This window comes from Haliotis asinina, chromosome 2 (genome assembly GCF_037392515.1).
Source record: "Haliotis asinina isolate JCU_RB_2024 chromosome 2, JCU_Hal_asi_v2, whole genome shotgun sequence".
Classification (NCBI taxonomy): domain Eukaryota; kingdom Metazoa; phylum Mollusca; class Gastropoda; order Lepetellida; family Haliotidae; genus Haliotis; species Haliotis asinina.
This window is the reverse complement of record NC_090281.1, coordinates 52,139,163-52,158,100: the sequence shown is the minus strand read 5'-3', so window position 1 is coordinate 52,158,100 and position 18,938 is coordinate 52,139,163.

The window sequence follows — 18,938 nt, the reverse complement described above, 5'->3', positions numbered from 1 at the left end:
TAATCGTCCACATGAAGATCGAGCACAAACCAGGCAATTGTTGTGAAAGGCTCGGTGGTGTTGAATCGGTACCGTCTGGTAACAATCGAAAAAGAGGGGGATTTATTTCACAATTTATTCCTATGCTTCTCAATGGGATGATGCGTCGGTGCTAAATGTATCCTATGTCAACATCTACACACAACAAAATACAGAAGCGCACCAAACCCTGTTCCGGTCAACCGGAAGTAATATGTGATTAAACACGGAAGCAAAGCTGAAACAACCTATTGTGTTTTTAATGCATCGGATACATCCCCATGTTAGCAGAGTCATTGCATTCATTCCTCAGATATAAATGATGTTTTCGATGGCGTTAAGTTCTGTTTATTATCACGCTGACTTCCGCCTGGTTATGTTTGAAGTCTGTAAGCTTATCTCAATACAAAGAGGTGTGAAGTTGTTCATTACAAAACTAGACGGTGTTTGATTTCCAAACGTACGACGATCACTGAATGCTTCTATCACCGGAACATTTTGACGTTTTCACAATACTTAAAACTGATGATGTAAATGATAACTGGTACTACTGCAAACTACTACTAGCAGTTGCGCTTTGAGCAGCCACTAAGTGGCTAGATTTAGCGCTGTAGTAATAGTAGTAGTAGTAGTAGTAGCAGCAGCAGCAGCAGCAGCAGCAGCAGCAGCAGCAGCAGTAGTAGTAGTAGTAGTAGTAGTAGTAGTAGTAGTAGTAGTAGTAGTAGTAGTAGTAGTAGTAAAAAACAAGTAAATTGATGTCAGTTGATACTTAAGGTTGGGTTCGAATCTTGATGACATAATCCGAACACAATTCGATTATGATTATTTCGACAAATGTAACAAGGTGTCTCTGTCTTCAGTTTTTGCAACCATCCTTGCCATTGACCAAAGAAGCTTTTGTAATAAGGTTCAATATTCTCAGACACATTAAGTTCAATATTGCCGGGAGTCTTTTAAAAAACAAGAGCGTATTGAAACTATAATCTTCTAAAGTATCATGGGCGAATCTAATTGATACATCACTATTAAACAGTCACAGTAACATATATTTAAACTGTAGACGTGAATCGTAGATCATGTCATGCCACATCTGTCAAAAACAACGTCAAAATACCAACCGTAATGATAACATCCAGTCTGGGACAATCACCTGTCTATCGGTCTTATTTCTGGAACTTAACAATCATCACACACGTACGTCAAACAAAACTATATATTTCAGTGTGGAAAACCCATTTAGACCGCACCATGTTTGTCGAAACACATTATTTTATAAGCAAAATAATAAACTTTATGAAATCTAGGCACGGAAATCTAATATATAAGTATATAAATAGACATTCACATCCAGTGATCCAGTGCGTGACACTAGTATCTCAAATATTTATCATAATGAAATATATATAACAACGCAATATGGTCCTGCTCGGGATACGTTCGGACCCGTACACTGGATGGTATTTGTTCTAACTAGGGATATATTTTTGACGATATATGTATAAGGATATACGTGGTTGTTGGAGATATATGAAAATGAAGAAAGGATGGTGCTTATCTATATCCAAGATATATAGTTCAGGGATCGCTTGGGTCTTGAAATGAACAGCGGTGCCAATTAACGGTGCCCGTATGACTGCCATGTGGGAATGTCCGACTGAAAACGGCCGAAGATAACAGCAATGTACACGCCCTGCAACACGTGGCACGTTGAATTCCTTTCATTCTTCCTTCCAGTATCGGAAGGGGATTGGCTCCAGGTGTGTGGTGAATAACTTTCATGGTGATACTTTGGTTTATTGTTTCTTTCTTTTTTTCAGGAATCAGTCCAGCATCAGTAACTATTCGATGTATCACATGTCATATATCTAAATCCTTCAGGTGCACGGTCAAGAATTACTTAAGTCTGTGCAAATACATGTTTAGGAAACGATGTTAATGTTATTCTGGCGCTGTATGAAGGATTGTGCACATTATAGGAAAATGATATATATCAATTCATAGAAATTCAATAAAAGCATGTAAATGCCAAGCCAATTTAAAAGAGGGAATATTGACTACCGCATTAAAACATGATTGCACAGAGATTACTTTCCGAATCTCGAGGTTCCTGTACAGAGACCTGTAACTACGACACGTTCAGACATAGAAGTTCAAATGCCTTTATGATAAATGGCGTTTTACTAATAAACGAAAGAACCTGTAAGTCGATGATAATTGAATTTTCCCATGTCCAATGCCCGATTGGTATAGATAGAAGGAACTGTCTAATAGTGAACCATTTTGTCACAGAAGTACATGCACAAAACACTAAGTCAGTGAGCTTTTTCAGTTTCCAAGTAATATCACAGCGAGTGAAACCAGAAATGAACCTCACACTTTGTACTCATACGGGAAATCGAACCCTGGTCTTCGGCGTGAAGAGTGAACGTTTTAAACGCAAACCTTTCCTACCGCCCCGCAAAATACCGTGTTAGGTGAGCCAGCAGTACACTAAGGATTGGTGTGTGACCTTTGGAGAACTGACAGACTTGAGGACAGCGTTCGAAATAATCGCTGGCCAGCAGGCCCAGAGTCGGTTGTTATTGTATCGAGCAGGCAGTTTCAAATATCTGTAGGTCATTGTGGCGTTCAGTAAATTATCTGTCTTTTAACAACTGGAATCTTTCCCTTTTTTCTTCTTATTGAACTTTCAGGAATCATCTATTACCCATCATGTTGCCATAACGTAGTTACACTTCCTGGCATTTCACGGCTTTGCGTATAGGAATATCTTTAACCAGTTTCTAATAAATAAAAACGTCTCTCTGAGCCATAGGATTTGCTAATTTATTTTGTTGAAACAGTGTGAAACTGTGTACAGCGTAGTCTGATTTGTTTTTTTTTATTGATTTGACAAAATGACCCTGCAGATTTCATTCAGGGCCTACAGATTTTAAAGCCCGAAGGCCCTGATGGTCTGATGATGATTAAAGCATGGCAAACACTGCTAGAGGAATGGTGCTGTGACGAAACTCACATACATTGTATGGCCAAACTGACTTTTCTTTTGAAACATAAAATGGTAGATTAAAATATAGGTGTCCTTAAGTAAAGTTTCATGTTAGAGAGCCTGCGTGTAAATCTTTAAATCGTAACTAGTGCTCATAAAGATAGTAAAGATAGTAAGATGCAACATATATACGATGTAAGGCATGCAGGGACGCTATTTGGTATTTCAAGGGGAGGCTATGATATATTTGGCGGCCAAAGCCTACTGACATGGTTTCCTAACCTTTCTTAGGATGCTGTTATTGTTTGGTGTTCATTCCTTATCTAGTGGAAAAACAACAACACAGAGACACACATTCTCTGTTAGACTGCTGTTAACGCATGTCAGTCGGAAGACAGAACTGGACTAGACTATTGAGCCACACGCTATACTACAATTTTTAAGCCCGATCGCCTCTGTCAGTGTGTGCCGTCCCGTACAATATGTTAGTCTGGCTATCTCAAGGCAATGTATCACCAGCAGTAGTGTATTTACACTGTAGATTATGATTGACAGATTGCCTGCCAGATTTGTTATCTTAGTGAAATACCAACCATTTGTAAGAAGAATCTAGTTAGCTGGTATTTATCCGACCGATTAACCGCTTTGCAGGTACACACTGTATGTTCGTGTTTGATATTAAGTTCAAGACTATTAACCGGACTCTCAGTCTCGATGAATTATTGGTGCTGAGTCATAGTATGAAATATGTACCTTTGTACTTTGTATCAACATTAATTATATCTTATATACTTCATGCGTTCATTATACATAATACTTATACCGGTTAATCAAGTCAGTACTAATGCAGGTTAATCGGGTTTGATGTGAGAATCGACTGACCATTGCTATTAATGATATTAAGGTTATATTCAGTGTGTATGTATTATGTAAAACATATAATCTGACTATATCAGAATTCTACGTCATAATATCTATTTTCTGTCGATATAATTTTTGTTGTTTGTTCTTCTTGCCACGGTTTAATGTTCCATATATGCATGTATACTGGAGCTGTTTCTTTGAGTTCGTGCTCCAATCTAGTTTATATACTCTACATGAATTAAATGTTTAAACCATATTCTCTCTCTCCCTCTCTCACATAAGTCACAATGGACACAATTACAAAACTATTAACAACTGAGGTCAATATTTAAAGATCCAAAACACATAAATAAGACAGCTGTAATATTCACCTGATACACTACTGTCAACCTGACCGAGTTCTACCATCAAAGGGTATTTAATGGCAATACCCACCAAACCAGATTTCCTGGCCGGTTTTCCTAAATACTTCACATTTCCTCAGTTGGCGATATCGACCGTCAGTCCTCGAGCCCTAAGTCCAGGACTGTCAGTACTCGAGGTTCTGGACAGACGAGTCTCTCTCTCACAGTGGGGACATCAAAGGTCTTCACATGTTTGTTTATAGGATCCATGTACGATTATTTAGTGCTGATGGGGTGAATAGTCGGATAGTCACTACGTGTGTCTATCAGATTGATATACAACTGTTATTTTGAGGGGTTTTTATATCGTATATAGTTTATTCAGAAGCATGTGCTTTATAAATCAGTTTGGAATTAACCATTAACTGCATGAAACGTTTTATTTTTAACAGTGAAATATGAACACTTCCAATGCAATTGATCATTGAAGCAATGGATCCTAGGTATTTATATTCGTATATATTTCGCATGAAAAGAGACGTGAGTCTAAGGTAGACATATTTGGCTTAGCTTCAAGGTTGTCTGTAAAAGGGTTTCACTGCCGCTTATATATTCAACACTCCTTGTTATATAATAACATAGGCGAAATCACCATCAGAATAGTGGAGGAGCGAATCCTACACTCTAAACGGGCATCCTATTTTCCTATTTTAGAGATATATGCTAGTATTATTTCTTGATGTTGTGATATAATAGTTGGTTTTACTGTCGATTTTACTTCGTCGATATATTTTTTAAAACTGTGCATTTACCATGAATTTACAACTATTTTCAGTCACGTTATGGATGAAATACTGCCGCTGTCACTATATAATTTAACTCATTCACTCACTAACTCACGGCAGGCAGGTTAACACCAGGTGTCATAAGATAGTGCAGCTGACAGAATTTGAACGTAATAGTTTTTCTTGCTTTCGATTTATCTCAACGCTGTTTTGATTCTATATTAAATCAAGAAGTGGTTCCGCTTAAGACAAATGAAAAGCACACCTTAATTAGTTTGTTGTTGCACTTAGCAACATCCCGACTACAAGGCGGCGAACCCTTAATTACTGGGGGACACCGGTCCAGTGTCCCAGTACCAGAGTCCCGTCCGTGGAGGGGAAAGTCGGTGGCTCGATCCAAGGTCGCGTAGTGAAAGAAACAGAGGTACTTTTTATTAACCTAGCTGGAGCTTGGTATCATGAGGATAAGACAAGGACTCGGCGTGACATGCAGTATATCCGAATCAGCATCCATTGTGTCTCCAGCATTAGCCTGGACTGGCACAGGAACGGTCGCACGTCAACAAACCCTCTTTCACCCTATCTGACAAATAATTATGTAGAGTTTCGACGTTCGATATATGAGTAGAATACATATGTCTGTTATGACATTGGCTACAGCCAGAAGCCGACTTTACACACTTCATCATCATCATCATGATCTATAAAGACAGTTACCATCGTATCTTGTCTGTTTCAGGGAATGAAAATTCTCAATATATCCAAGCTTATTCCACGTAAATATTACGTTAGGGTTTCACCAAGACGAACAAAAAAATCGAACGTAGTGACTATTGCGGTGAAGCCGTAATGCACTTACACCTGCACTTTATAGCGGGTTTTAAAACTACTCTTTTTTGGTATTGTTTAGCCTTTCAAAGCATTTGAAACTTCAACAGAGCTTTACGAACGTTAGTACCTATTTTGTCCCCATTCCAGTGTTTTGAAGATGGCACTGACAATGTCTGAATCTAAAGAGAACATTGCATTTGCCATATCATCTCTGTCTCGCCTCTCCGTCATTCCTATATTAACGTAGTCTAGTGGACACATGAACCCTTCCATGAACCTTTCCATGAACCGTTCCATGAACCGCTCCATAATCTCACGTGGGACCTAGTTTGTTCTTTCCCATTGCTGCCCCGAGTTGGAGAAACAGTAAATCGGTCAGCAAAATAGAAAGTACTTTAACACATAAATATTGTCACCTACATCTCTATAGGCTATTACCCTAATCGCCACAAAAACGATAATTTACACGACTCTAAAGACAACAAGACGAAAGTTAAAGTTAAATTAAGTCAACACAGCCGTCATTAACGTTTCATGACCTAACATCATGTAATCACACCTTTTGATGATGCGGAAAATAAAATAAACGCCATAATCCCCTTAATCCAACAACTTCGCAAGGAAAAAAAGTACATTGTAAAAGCATCGCAAATCCCAGAAGGCTGGTATTAAATCCGAATGCTTCGTTTAGGGATCAACTAAACATAGCTAATACTAATCACTTACACCTTGTCTCACCTTCTGCGTCTCATCCAGACGTCTGTACCCCCGCCCCTCCCCTCCGGCAGACACAGGTACATGTTTAATAAGGGGAATGGATAAAGCCCATCACCTACTCTACGTTACATAGGGATTACATCGAGTGTGTTGAAAAATACCTTAAACAACAGCACTCTCAGCGTCCGTTAATCTTAAGCCCGGGTGGGTATAATCATACATAGCGTTGCTGTGTTTGTTCCAGGTAAAAAACCGCTGACAATAGAAGGAAATGCAGGTGTAAGAGCGTCGATGTAGGTCTTATGGTGGCTTTTGTTTTGTTCTTCAGCCAAAGCATCTATAAATCGACAACAAAGAGCTTACACACTCACGGGTATACTTACGAAAATATAGATTTAGTTAGACTTTTGAAAATGGACGCATTATGTTACACAGTTGAGGTGTTGAAGATTTCACCATCTTTGTTATGGAGTAGCATCTAGACAGTATTTGTAGGCAAGGTTTTTTTCCGTCGGACAAGTGGCATTCTAGATCACAGACTTTGTGTACCTGACATATGTACTGGAAGCTGCACCTTACTGAGCGTCGGACAAGTGGCATTCTAGATCACAGACTTTGTGTACCTGACATATGTACTGGAAGCTGCACCTTACTGAGCATCGGACAAGTGCCATTCTAGATCACAGACTTTGTGTACCTGACATATGTACTGGAAGCTGCACCTTACTGAGCGTCGGACAAGTGGCATTCTAGATGACAGACTTTGTGTACCTGACATATGTACTGGAAGCTGCACCTTACTGAGCATCGGACAAGTGGCATTCTAGATCACAGACTTTGTGTACCTGACCTGTGTACTGGAAGCTGCACCTTACTGAGCGTCGGACAAGTGCCATTCTAGATGACAGACTTTGTGTACCTGACATATGTACTGGAAGCTGCACCTTACTGAGCGTCGGACAAGTGCCATTCTAGATCACAGACTTTATGTACCTGACATATGTACTGGAAGCTGCACCTTACTGAGCGTCGGACAAGTGCCATTCTAGATCACAGACTTTGTGTACCTGACATATGTACTGGAAGCTGCACCTTACTGAGCGTCGGACAAGTGCCATTCTAGATCACAGACTTTATGTACCTGACCTGTGTACTGGAAGCTGCACCTTACTGAGCGTCGGACAAGTGGCATTCTAGATCACAGACTTTATGTACCTGACCTGTGTACTGGAAGCTGCACCTTACTGAGCGTCGGACAAGTGCCATTCTAGATCACAGACTTTATGTACCTGACCTGTGTACTGGAAGCTGCACCTTACTGAGCGTCGGACAAGTGGCATTCTAGATCACAGACTTTGTGTACCTGACATATGTACTGTAAGCTGCACCTTACTGAGAAAGTTTAATCTTAAATATAACAATATTACAAAGTTCTTTTCGGTTGAAAAAGAAACCATATTAACAACCGCGAGTGTAGCGTTTCTTTTCTGATTCTTGGTCCGTGGTCCCGCAAATGCAAGACACAATAATGTGTGTTCAGTGTTGTATACCCCAACTTCTAAAATGCCACTCGAACACGATAAAGAGAAAACTCTGGCTTAGCTTAAATCCATGCCAATAAAGTATGCACCATAAAATCTGATTCTAGAGAGTATCCGGTATGTTCTGTTTTGATTGGCATTTCAAAAGTTGATGAATAATAATAAAAAAAGTAAGATACTATATGGATAACAACTTCTTCATTAATATTATATTGCGATATATATATATATATTCTCATACTGTGCACTCTTTCTGACGGGGCCAGTATTGTCGACATACCGAACAGTGGGTAGTGTCAGTGACATTTTACATTTATCACCCTGCAAAAATCTGGAACTACAGTTTGGAGGACGGTACCTTATATATGTGACCTAACAAATGGACGCGAAAGCACAAGCAGGTAAACATATGGTATGAGTAGTATTGGTATGCTATACAAGAAAGTCAATCCAGAGATTGGTATTATGGACATGGATCTGCAGAATCAGGATACGAAGACTGACCACCCGATCCCCTTTTGATGTCGTTATACTCTATGAATAACCGTCGGTGGGGTAGTCAGTGGTTCGCTCGTCACGCCGAATGTCGATCTTCACATGGGTACAACGGGTGACGCCGTTTCTAGCGTTCCCTGACGCGATACTGCTAAAATAGGTGATGTAACGTACAAACATACAGTTTCCGCTGTCACACATGTATGTAAAGTGGTCTTAATTTGGATATGACGCCTTTTTCAACGCTGATGTAGTGATGTGATGCTGTGTAAGCTTAAGTTAAAACGAGAGCTAACGTCTTTACCACTGTCAGGAGTTCGGCTTCAATGTCGATAAACCATGGATTATGATCTGAGATTTGGACTCACAATCAGAATCTCCGTAAGTGATTAGCCCTTAAACGTTTGCCAGTTTGATGAAACCGGCCAACACGGACAACCGGGAATTATTACAATCAGGCCTAATGTTGTCATTTTGCGCAGGAAAATAGAAGCCTGACTACCGTATAGCACCGTCTACGACTCAAGAGACTCATACCCCCTACACCAGCGCAAGTATTTCCCTTTTGATTGCACACTGTATACTATTCAAAGACATAAAACGTTACACTCTTTAGGAAGTATTGTTAAAATTAGACCACTGACTGGTATTAATCATATTTTTCATGGCAATACAAGTCCCCCAATTACTGAAAATCATAATGTTTTCATTTAGTCACAACAAACTCCTACGGGGAGAAAACCTTTAGAACAGGCACTGCGACTCCAAATAACAATATGGACATACTGTCTACAGTGCTTACAATAATCCACTTCAAAGAGTAACATTAACGACAGAAATCGATTATGGGCGTCCAATATAAAATAGCTTGAAATGATAAATGAGAAGAAAATCTTTTTTATGCTGTCAGTCGATATAATGAACACCTGACATGCAGGAATGGACAGATCGCCTCTAGTAGTACAGATGACCCTCGTTATAGTAGTAGAGGAATATACGGTCAGTGAGTCATTAGTGTGCGTGTCCGTGAGAAACCATGACAGTAACATCAGTGATCAATCGACCTTGCTGACCCATCTTAAAAAATATCCACCAGGACACATCTCCATGATCAGCCAGTACGACGTACCGTTAAACCGCAATAAATACCACGACGCCTCTCAAACAGCAACGATAGTTCGTGTCAGGTTGATAGATATCTACAACACTATAAAAAATAAGACTGTTTTGTGTCAACTTGATAGATATTAACTTTGTTGCCCTTGGGGTTGTGGACTGGTTTCACTTTGGCACTTCGTAAATCACCTGATATTAAAGCCTGTCAAGCAACTCGTGCATTTTTGTCCTATCAGTATCTGAACGGCAAAAGAAACGCAACTTTTTTTATCAAGTTTTTAAATCGAAGACGCGAACGCTTACCTGTATGAGATTTCATTTTTCGAAACTTGCGTTACTGTTGCTGGTAAGTATATAAACACAAGAATATGGATTGGCACAAGCCAGTGGCTTATGTAAGTGCCGCTCCATGAAACGTAACACAATACAATCAATTAATTTCACACAGAAGTACAGAAGCATTTATTTCCACAAAGGCACGAAGTGCATAAAAAGCAAAATTGCATTAAAAGGTTTATGGTAATTACATACGTTCGCCTGACGAAGGGACAAGGATTAGCCCAGAGACGTTGTGTATACATTAAAGAAGAAGTTGTAACATAACATTTTGTCTTATACTTGACTACCATCTTCTACATGTCTCTCACGAACCTCATACATGCATGAAAGCGTAGAATAGTTTGAATCTACTTGAAAGTAGTATGAACAGAGTCAAAATTAGCTGATTATTTTTGTTGCTGGAAGTTTGACTACTTTGAAGAACTGAATCTAAATCAAAACCATTAGCATAGAAATATTCTTTTGCAAAGATTTATTAAGTCATAACTAGAGCAAGAAAATATGTAAAGCAGAGAATTTTCCATGGATATCCACATGTACATTTCGGATTGTTTGAAATATACATGTATGCGTAGCGATGATCGCTAGCTACAAAGCCCAGGTGTCATTTTATTATATATAAGCCGCTTGTCACAAGGCTTCGACTTGATCGAAAGTATTTTATGTCGATGAGTCATTAGTAATGATTCACCAAAGTGTTCTCATTAAGAAAGTATGAGTTGCTAAAGGCAGTGTTTTTATGCCTGATATTACTAATGTTTCCTGAAAGCAAGCATGTCATGGAATCGTATCAAACATATATATTTAATCCTATGTACCGATAAATATGGTCACGGACGTTACATCGACAAAACAATTGCCCCTAGGCGTTGTAGTTCACCTGTATCTCCTGTCAGTAGTTCAATAATGTCGACAATGGCTGGCACTTTAAAACGTTGTTATCATGGATATTGTAAAATTTCCCAAAATACTGAGGATTTACTAACAACATTTACAACCCTTCTGTTTCCGTCAGAAATGATACAACGCTTTGTGAAATAAGTCGTTAGTTAACTAACCGAGATGTTCAAAATTATAATAGCTGCTTTAGGGATAGAATTGCACAAGTATGTAAGGAAATAATCAACAGTTTAAATGATGTTTTTTTAAACGCCCCCCCCCCCCCCAAACTCCCGCCACAAAAACCCAAAACAAACAAACAAAAAGAAAACAAACAAATAAAAAAACAAAAAAACCCCAAACAAACAAACAAAAAAAACCCCAAGAAACAAACAAGAAACAAGCACATAACAGACTAGATTCTGTTTCAGTGCTGTTCCATCGACCGTGTGTTCAACTTTCTCCCATTGCGTGTCCAACTTTCTCCATTATGTTTAAATGTTCTACCATCGACCGTGTGTCCGCTTAACTAGACTCGCCTCTCTAAAGGATAGAGTTACCTACCATACATGTATGGGCTTAGCACTCAGTACAACCTTGGTGCGTGACTACTTCCTAGACAACTTCATGGTTTTGGTACGCAGATCAGCACAGCAACACGCAGTGCTGTGGACTACTATTTGCACAGGTACGCAGATCAGCACAGCAACACACGTTGCTGTGGACAACTGTTTGCACAGGTACGCAGATCAGCGCAGCAACATGCGGTTCTGTGGATTCCTGTTTGAACAGGTACGCAGATCAGCACAAGCAAAATGCTGTGCTAAGGATTACTGTCCACTTCTTCACATAAGTCAAATGTCCGTTTCTTAAAATGTAGCCAACTTACATTACGTTTAAACGCACAAACGGTAACGATAAAGAGAAAAGGGTGAGTCTGAACATCCAAACATCAAGACAAATGTGCCTTTCAGTATACAAAGGATTCAGTGAATACGGAGGCAAACCTTAGTGCGTCCAGCTATCACCGAGACAAGTTTGAACTTGTTTGAGTGGAATGAACTTGTTTGAGTGGAATTTGAACAATATGAACAAACATTATGGATAACAAATTCTATTTTTTGTAAAACCAGGTAAAAAAGTTGTTATCCATAATTCTGTTTTCGAGATTACCGTACAGTCTTCATTTGAGTGAGTGAGTATGCTTTTACACCGCCTTTAGCAATATCACGGAGGTGTCGTTCAGTGTTGTATACCCCAACTTCTAAAATGCCACTCGAACACGATAAAGAGAAAACTCTGGCTTAGCTTAAATCCATGCCAATAAAGTATGCACCATAAAATCTGATTCTAGAGAGTATCCGGTATGTTCTGTTTTGATTGGCATTTCAAAAGTTGATGAATAATAATAAAAAAAGTAAGATACTATATGGATAACAACTTCTTCATTAATATTATATTGCGATATATATATATATATTCTCATACTGTGCACTCTTTCTGACGGGGCCAGTATTGTCGACATACCGAACAGTGGGTAGTGTCAGTGACATTTTACATTTATCACCCTGCAAAAATCTGGAACTACAGTTTGGAGGACGGTACCTTATATATGTGACCTAACAAATGGACGCGAAAGCACAAGCAGGTAAACATATGGTATGAGTAGTATTGGTATGCTATACAAGAAAGTCAATCCAGAGATTGGTATTATGGACATGGATCTGCAGAATCAGGATACGAAGACTGACCACCCGATCCCCTTTTGATGTCGTTATACTCTATGAATAACCGTCGGTGGGGTAGTCAGTGGTTCGCTCGTCACGCCGAATGTCGATCTTCACATGGGTACAACGGGTGACGCCGTTTCTAGCGTTCCCTGACGCGATACTGCTAAAATAGGTGATGTAACGTACAAACATACAGTTTCCGCTGTCACACATGTATGTAAAGTGGTCTTAATTTGGATATGACGCCTTTTTCAACGCTGATGTAGTGATGTGATGCTGTGTAAGCTTAAGTTAAAACGAGAGCTAACGTCTTTACCACTGTCAGGAGTTCGGCTTCAATGTCGATAAACCATGGATTATGATCTGAGATTTGGACTCACAATCAGAATCTCCGTAAGTGATTAGCCCTTAAACGTTTGCCAGTTTGATGAAACCGGCCAACACGGACAACCGGGAATTATTACAATCAGGCCTAATGTTGTCATTTTGCGCAGGAAAATAGAAGCCTGACTACCGTATAGCACCGTCTACGACTCAAGAGACTCATACCCCCTACACCAGCGCAAGTATTTCCCTTTTGATTGCACACTGTATACTATTCAAAGACATAAAACGTTACACTCTTTAGGAAGTATTGTTAAAATTAGACCACTGACTGGTATTAATCATATTTTTCATGGCAATACAAGTCCCCCAATTACTGAAAATCATAATGTTTTCATTTAGTCACAACAAACTCCTACGGGGAGAAAACCTTTAGAACAGGCACTGCGACTCCAAATAACAATATGGACATACTGTCTACAGTGCTTACAATAATCCACTTCAAAGAGTAACATTAACGACAGAAATCGATTATGGGCGTCCAATATAAAATAGCTTGAAATGATAAATGAGAAGAAAATCTTTTTTATGCTGTCAGTCGATATAATGAACACCTGACATGCAGGAATGGACAGATCGCCTCTAGTAGTACAGATGACCCTCGTTATAGTAGTAGAGGAATATACGGTCAGTGAGTCATTAGTGTGCGTGTCCGTGAGAAACCATGACAGTAACATCAGTGATCAATCGACCTTGCTGACCCATCTTAAAAAATATCCACCAGGACACATCTCCATGATCAGCCAGTACGACGTACCGTTAAACCGCAATAAATACCACGACGCCTCTCAAACAGCAACGATAGTTCGTGTCAGGTTGATAGATATCTACAACACTATAAAAAATAAGACTGTTTTGTGTCAACTTGATAGATATTAACTTTGTTGCCCTTGGGGTTGTGGACTGGTTTCACTTTGGCACTTCGTAAATCACCTGATATTAAAGCCTGTCAAGCAACTCGTGCATTTTTGTCCTATCAGTATCTGAACGGCAAAAGAAACGCAACTTTTTTTATCAAGTTTTTAAATCGAAGACGCGAACGCTTACCTGTATGAGATTTCATTTTTCGAAACTTGCGTTACTGTTGCTGGTAAGTATATAAACACAAGAATATGGATTGGCACAAGCCAGTGGCTTATGTAAGTGCCGCTCCATGAAACGTAACACAATACAATCAATTAATTTCACACAGAAGTACAGAAGCATTTATTTCCACAAAGGCACGAAGTGCATAAAAAGCAAAATTGCATTAAAAGGTTTATGGTAATTACATACGTTCGCCTGACGAAGGGACAAGGATTAGCCCAGAGACGTTGTGTATACATTAAAGAAGAAGTTGTAACATAACATTTTGTCTTATACTTGACTACCATCTTCTACATGTCTCTCACGAACCTCATACATGCATGAAAGCGTAGAATAGTTTGAATCTACTTGAAAGTAGTATGAACAGAGTCAAAATTAGCTGATTATTTTTGTTGCTGGAAGTTTGACTACTTTGAAGAACTGAATCTAAATCAAAACCATTAGCATAGAAATATTCTTCTGCAAAGATTTATTAAGTCATAACTAGAGCAAGAAAATATGTAAAGCAGAGAATTTTCCATGGATATCCACATGTACATTTCGGATTGTTTGAAATATACATGTATGCGTAGCGATGATCGCTAGCTACAAAGCCCAGGTGTCATTTTATTATATATAAGCCGCTTGTCACAAGGCTTCGACTTGATCGAAAGTATTTTATGTCGATGAGTCATTAGTAATGATTCACCAAAGTGTTCTCATTAAGAAAGTATGAGTTGCTAAAGGCAGTGTTTTTATGCCTGATATTACTAATGTTTCCTGAAAGCAAGCATGTCATGGAATCGTATCAAACATATATATTTAATCCTATGTACCGATAAATATGGTCACGGACGTTACATCGACAAAACAATTGCCCCTAGGCGTTGTAGTTCACCTGTATCTCCTGTCAGTAGTTCAATAATGTCGACAATGGCTGGCACTTTAAAACGTTGTTATCATGGATATTGTAAAATTTCCCAAAATACTGAGGATTTACTAACAACATTTACAACCCTTCTGTTTCCGTCAGAAATGATACAACGCTTTGTGAAATAAGTCGTTAGTTAACTAACCGAGATGTTCAAAATTATAATAGCTGCTTTAGGGATAGAATTGCACAAGTATGTAAGGAAATAATCAACAGTTTAAATGATGTTTTTTTAAACGCCCCCCCCCCCCCAAACTCCCGCCACAAAAACCCAAAACAAACAAACAAAAAGAAAACAAACAAATAAAAAAACAAAAAAACCCCAAACAAACAAACAAAAAAAACCCCAAGAAACAAACAAGAAACAAGCACATAACAGACTAGATTCTGTTTCAGTGCTGTTCCATCGACCGTGTGTTCAACTTTCTCCCATTGCGTGTCCAACTTTCTCCATTATGTTTAAATGTTCTACCATCGACCGTGTGTCCGCTTAACTAGACTCGCCTCTCTAAAGGATAGAGTTACCTACCATACATGTATGGGCTTAGCACTCAGTACAACCTTGGTGCGTGACTACTTCCTAGACAACTTCATGGTTTTGGTACGCAGATCAGCACAGCAACACGCAGTGCTGTGGACTACTATTTGCACAGGTACGCAGATCAGCACAGCAACACACGTTGCTGTGGACAACTGTTTGCACAGGTACGCAGATCAGCGCAGCAACATGCGGTTCTGTGGATTCCTGTTTGAACAGGTACGCAGATCAGCACAAGCAAAATGCTGTGCTAAGGATTACTGTCCACTTCTTCACATAAGTCAAATGTCCGTTTCTTAAAATGTAGCCAACTTACATTACGTTTAAACGCACAAACGGTAACGATAAAGAGAAAAGGGTGAGTCTGAACATCCAAACATCAAGACAAATGTGCCTTTCAGTATACAAAGGATTCAGTGAATACGGAGGCAAACCTTAGTGCGTCCAGCTATCACCGAGACAAGTTTGAACTTGTTTGAGTGGAATGAACTTGTTTGAGTGGAATTTGAACAATATGAACAAACATTATGGATAACAAATTCTATTTTTTGTAAAACCAGGTAAAAAAGTTGTTATCCATAATTCTGTTTTCGAGATTACCGTACAGTCTTCATTTGAGTGAGTGAGTATGCTTTTACACCGCCTTTAGCAATATCACGGAGGTGTCGCCAGAAATGGGCTTCATACATTGTACCCATGTGGGGAATCGATCCCGGGTCTTCGACGTGACGAGCGGACGCTTTAAGCACTAGGCTATACCATCGACCCAGTCTCCATTTGAAGAGGCTACCTTTAATTCAGAGTTAAGTCTGGCACCTTCATCATTTTCTTGATGAAGGAGCAACGTGAAAAGAATATTATCTATAAAACGTATCATGCTTACATGATCCTCAAACCCTTAGATGCCTTTAAATTGTAAAATCTATCCACTATAAAGCCATCTAACAAAGCAAAGTAGGTACACACAAATGTATCTCGTATTTGATAAATATATGTATTTAGGTTTAAGAAAAGCAAGATTGATGGATGTCAACTTCTTTATTGTGAATAACACGACGTTGCATCGGGTCTTTCTTCAGTACTACTCCTTACCATTCACCTGATGAAGGAACAAGCAGACACTCCGAAACGTGTTATTCACAGTAAAGATGTTGACGTCAACAAATCTGTCTTTTCTGAAGCAGTCCACTTCTAAATGCATTTAAAAGATTATATTTACTTTGTAACAGTCAGCGCTAACAAAGTTTGCACTTCAAACCAAGTGTCAAAATGTAGAAGTGCATAAATTGTCCATGAACTATTTGTGTAATTTACTCTCGTAAAGATTCCAAACCTAACAGCAAATTAGATGACAAAATAACCACTTAAATAAAACACAACATTTACTTTTGCCAACAATCATCGACTTCTATTCAATGCCTCCATCATTCGGGACAAGTAATGGACATGCAGCGATAGGGGCATGTTACGGAGATCTACGAAGGATGTTAGGTAAGTGTGTGTCTCTGTAAACACGACGTAAGAAGTCACTGGTTTCAACAACAAGGTGGCAGGTTCCGATAAAGCAATCATCTTCTAACCACCCATCATGGTCATCACGTGTCCGGTCATCCGTATAACCACCTGCCATCTCCTCGCCTAAAAGATAGTAAATGTTACACAATGACTCCCTGACACACGAGCATGATATAACGCACGTCCATGAACCTTTGTTACATCCATGTAAGTTCTGATACTAGTACTTTACATCTGATCGGGAAATCAGAAGTAATTCAATATTATTTATCTTAAGATGGCGTGTTGTGCGGACGTAAGTAGAATCTGTAACGTCGACTCCCGATCGTGGCGTTACGTAACAGGAACCCTATACTGGAACACAGAGGAAAATGAAGTTCACAAAATGAATCAAGATTGAAATCAGTGCTCAGTGATCACGTAACGATGACTTCCCTCGAGAGTCGTCAACGATTCTAACGCCATGTGACTCCAAGGGCGATAACGACAAGTGGTAATTGATGCTGACCGCTGCGTTAAAATTGCAATTACGAAAATAAAGCGTGGAAGGCATGAGAGGGGTTGCGCTACCCTCAAGCTGAGTGCCTGGGGGGTAAAACAGCAACTCATTGGATTAGCAGGTGTTGCATATACTAGATACATAAAGAATTACCCTTGAAGAGAATGCCCGGTGTGAAAAATTAATGTGAAAACCTGGCGTTGGAAGATCCCGGCTGCGTTGCCCACTCTAAGGATGGATTAACGATGATTTATAGGAGACGTAACGCCAACAAGAGATTACAATGTGTTGAAAAAATGGCTAAAACATCTGTCTATGACGGGTGTGAGTATTGAATAGAACAAATGACTCCACGCACAAGAGGGCATCTTGTGGCGACCAAGTTTAGCTAATTGCAGTTCATTACATGCGCAAGAAAATTATAAAGAAATTGCGAAATGAGCCCCAAGGGAAAATATAAGGTTTGAATGTAATTTCTTTTTTTTCAACCTCAATAAAAAGAATTAAAAGTATTTCTTAAATAACGTTTTATGAATGCATCCCTACCAAAAAACACCGGTGCACGTGTTCTTATAAAATGTGCCAATGAAGAATATTTGAGAACAAACACAAAAAATGCAAGCAGATTTCCTTTTTCAGTGACAACAATATTTAATAAAGATTGTGTACACATGCTAATGTTCATATCCGCGACGTATGGTCTCTGCAATGCACTCAATGTGCGCTGGGACGTCAGTCAACGTTGTGGTGGACCACGCGTGCCGCTGAGTTAACAACTTCTCCAAAGAACGCAGGCCTCCTCATGTCCTCACCCCACTCCCTAGCAAACCCCTCCAAAGTCAACGGTATGATTGACACTTCGTGCACACTGCACTAAACTTCACATTGCTCGATCTTGTCATTAAATCGCCGAATCTATGTTGGCTAGTATTGAAGTTCATTTCACATGTGGCTTCCGTGGAAGAGGTCATTTGACCCACGATGATGTCAAGATTGTGGACACGGTCTCAGTACCCCTTGGCCTGTGTTGATGTGAACATGGGATTCTATGTTTGATACGTGGGATGTCGTTTGAATGCATTATTTGGTCGCTGCATCGTTCGGTCTACGGGAGGCATTATTGCATATTTATTTTGTTGAAAGGTTGTAATTAATTCTGTGTGCCCGCGTATCCTCCGTGGTGAATGACTCCGTTGACGAAGCACATTTGTAACTTTATGAAAAGGGGAAACATTCCGAGCAAATACATCATCACGTGATAACTGTGGCCTACAACATTTCTCAGCATCTCAGATACACACGGAAATGTGCCATTCATTTTGTTTCGAGTTCAGAAATAAACTTCTGTTCTAGAAGGT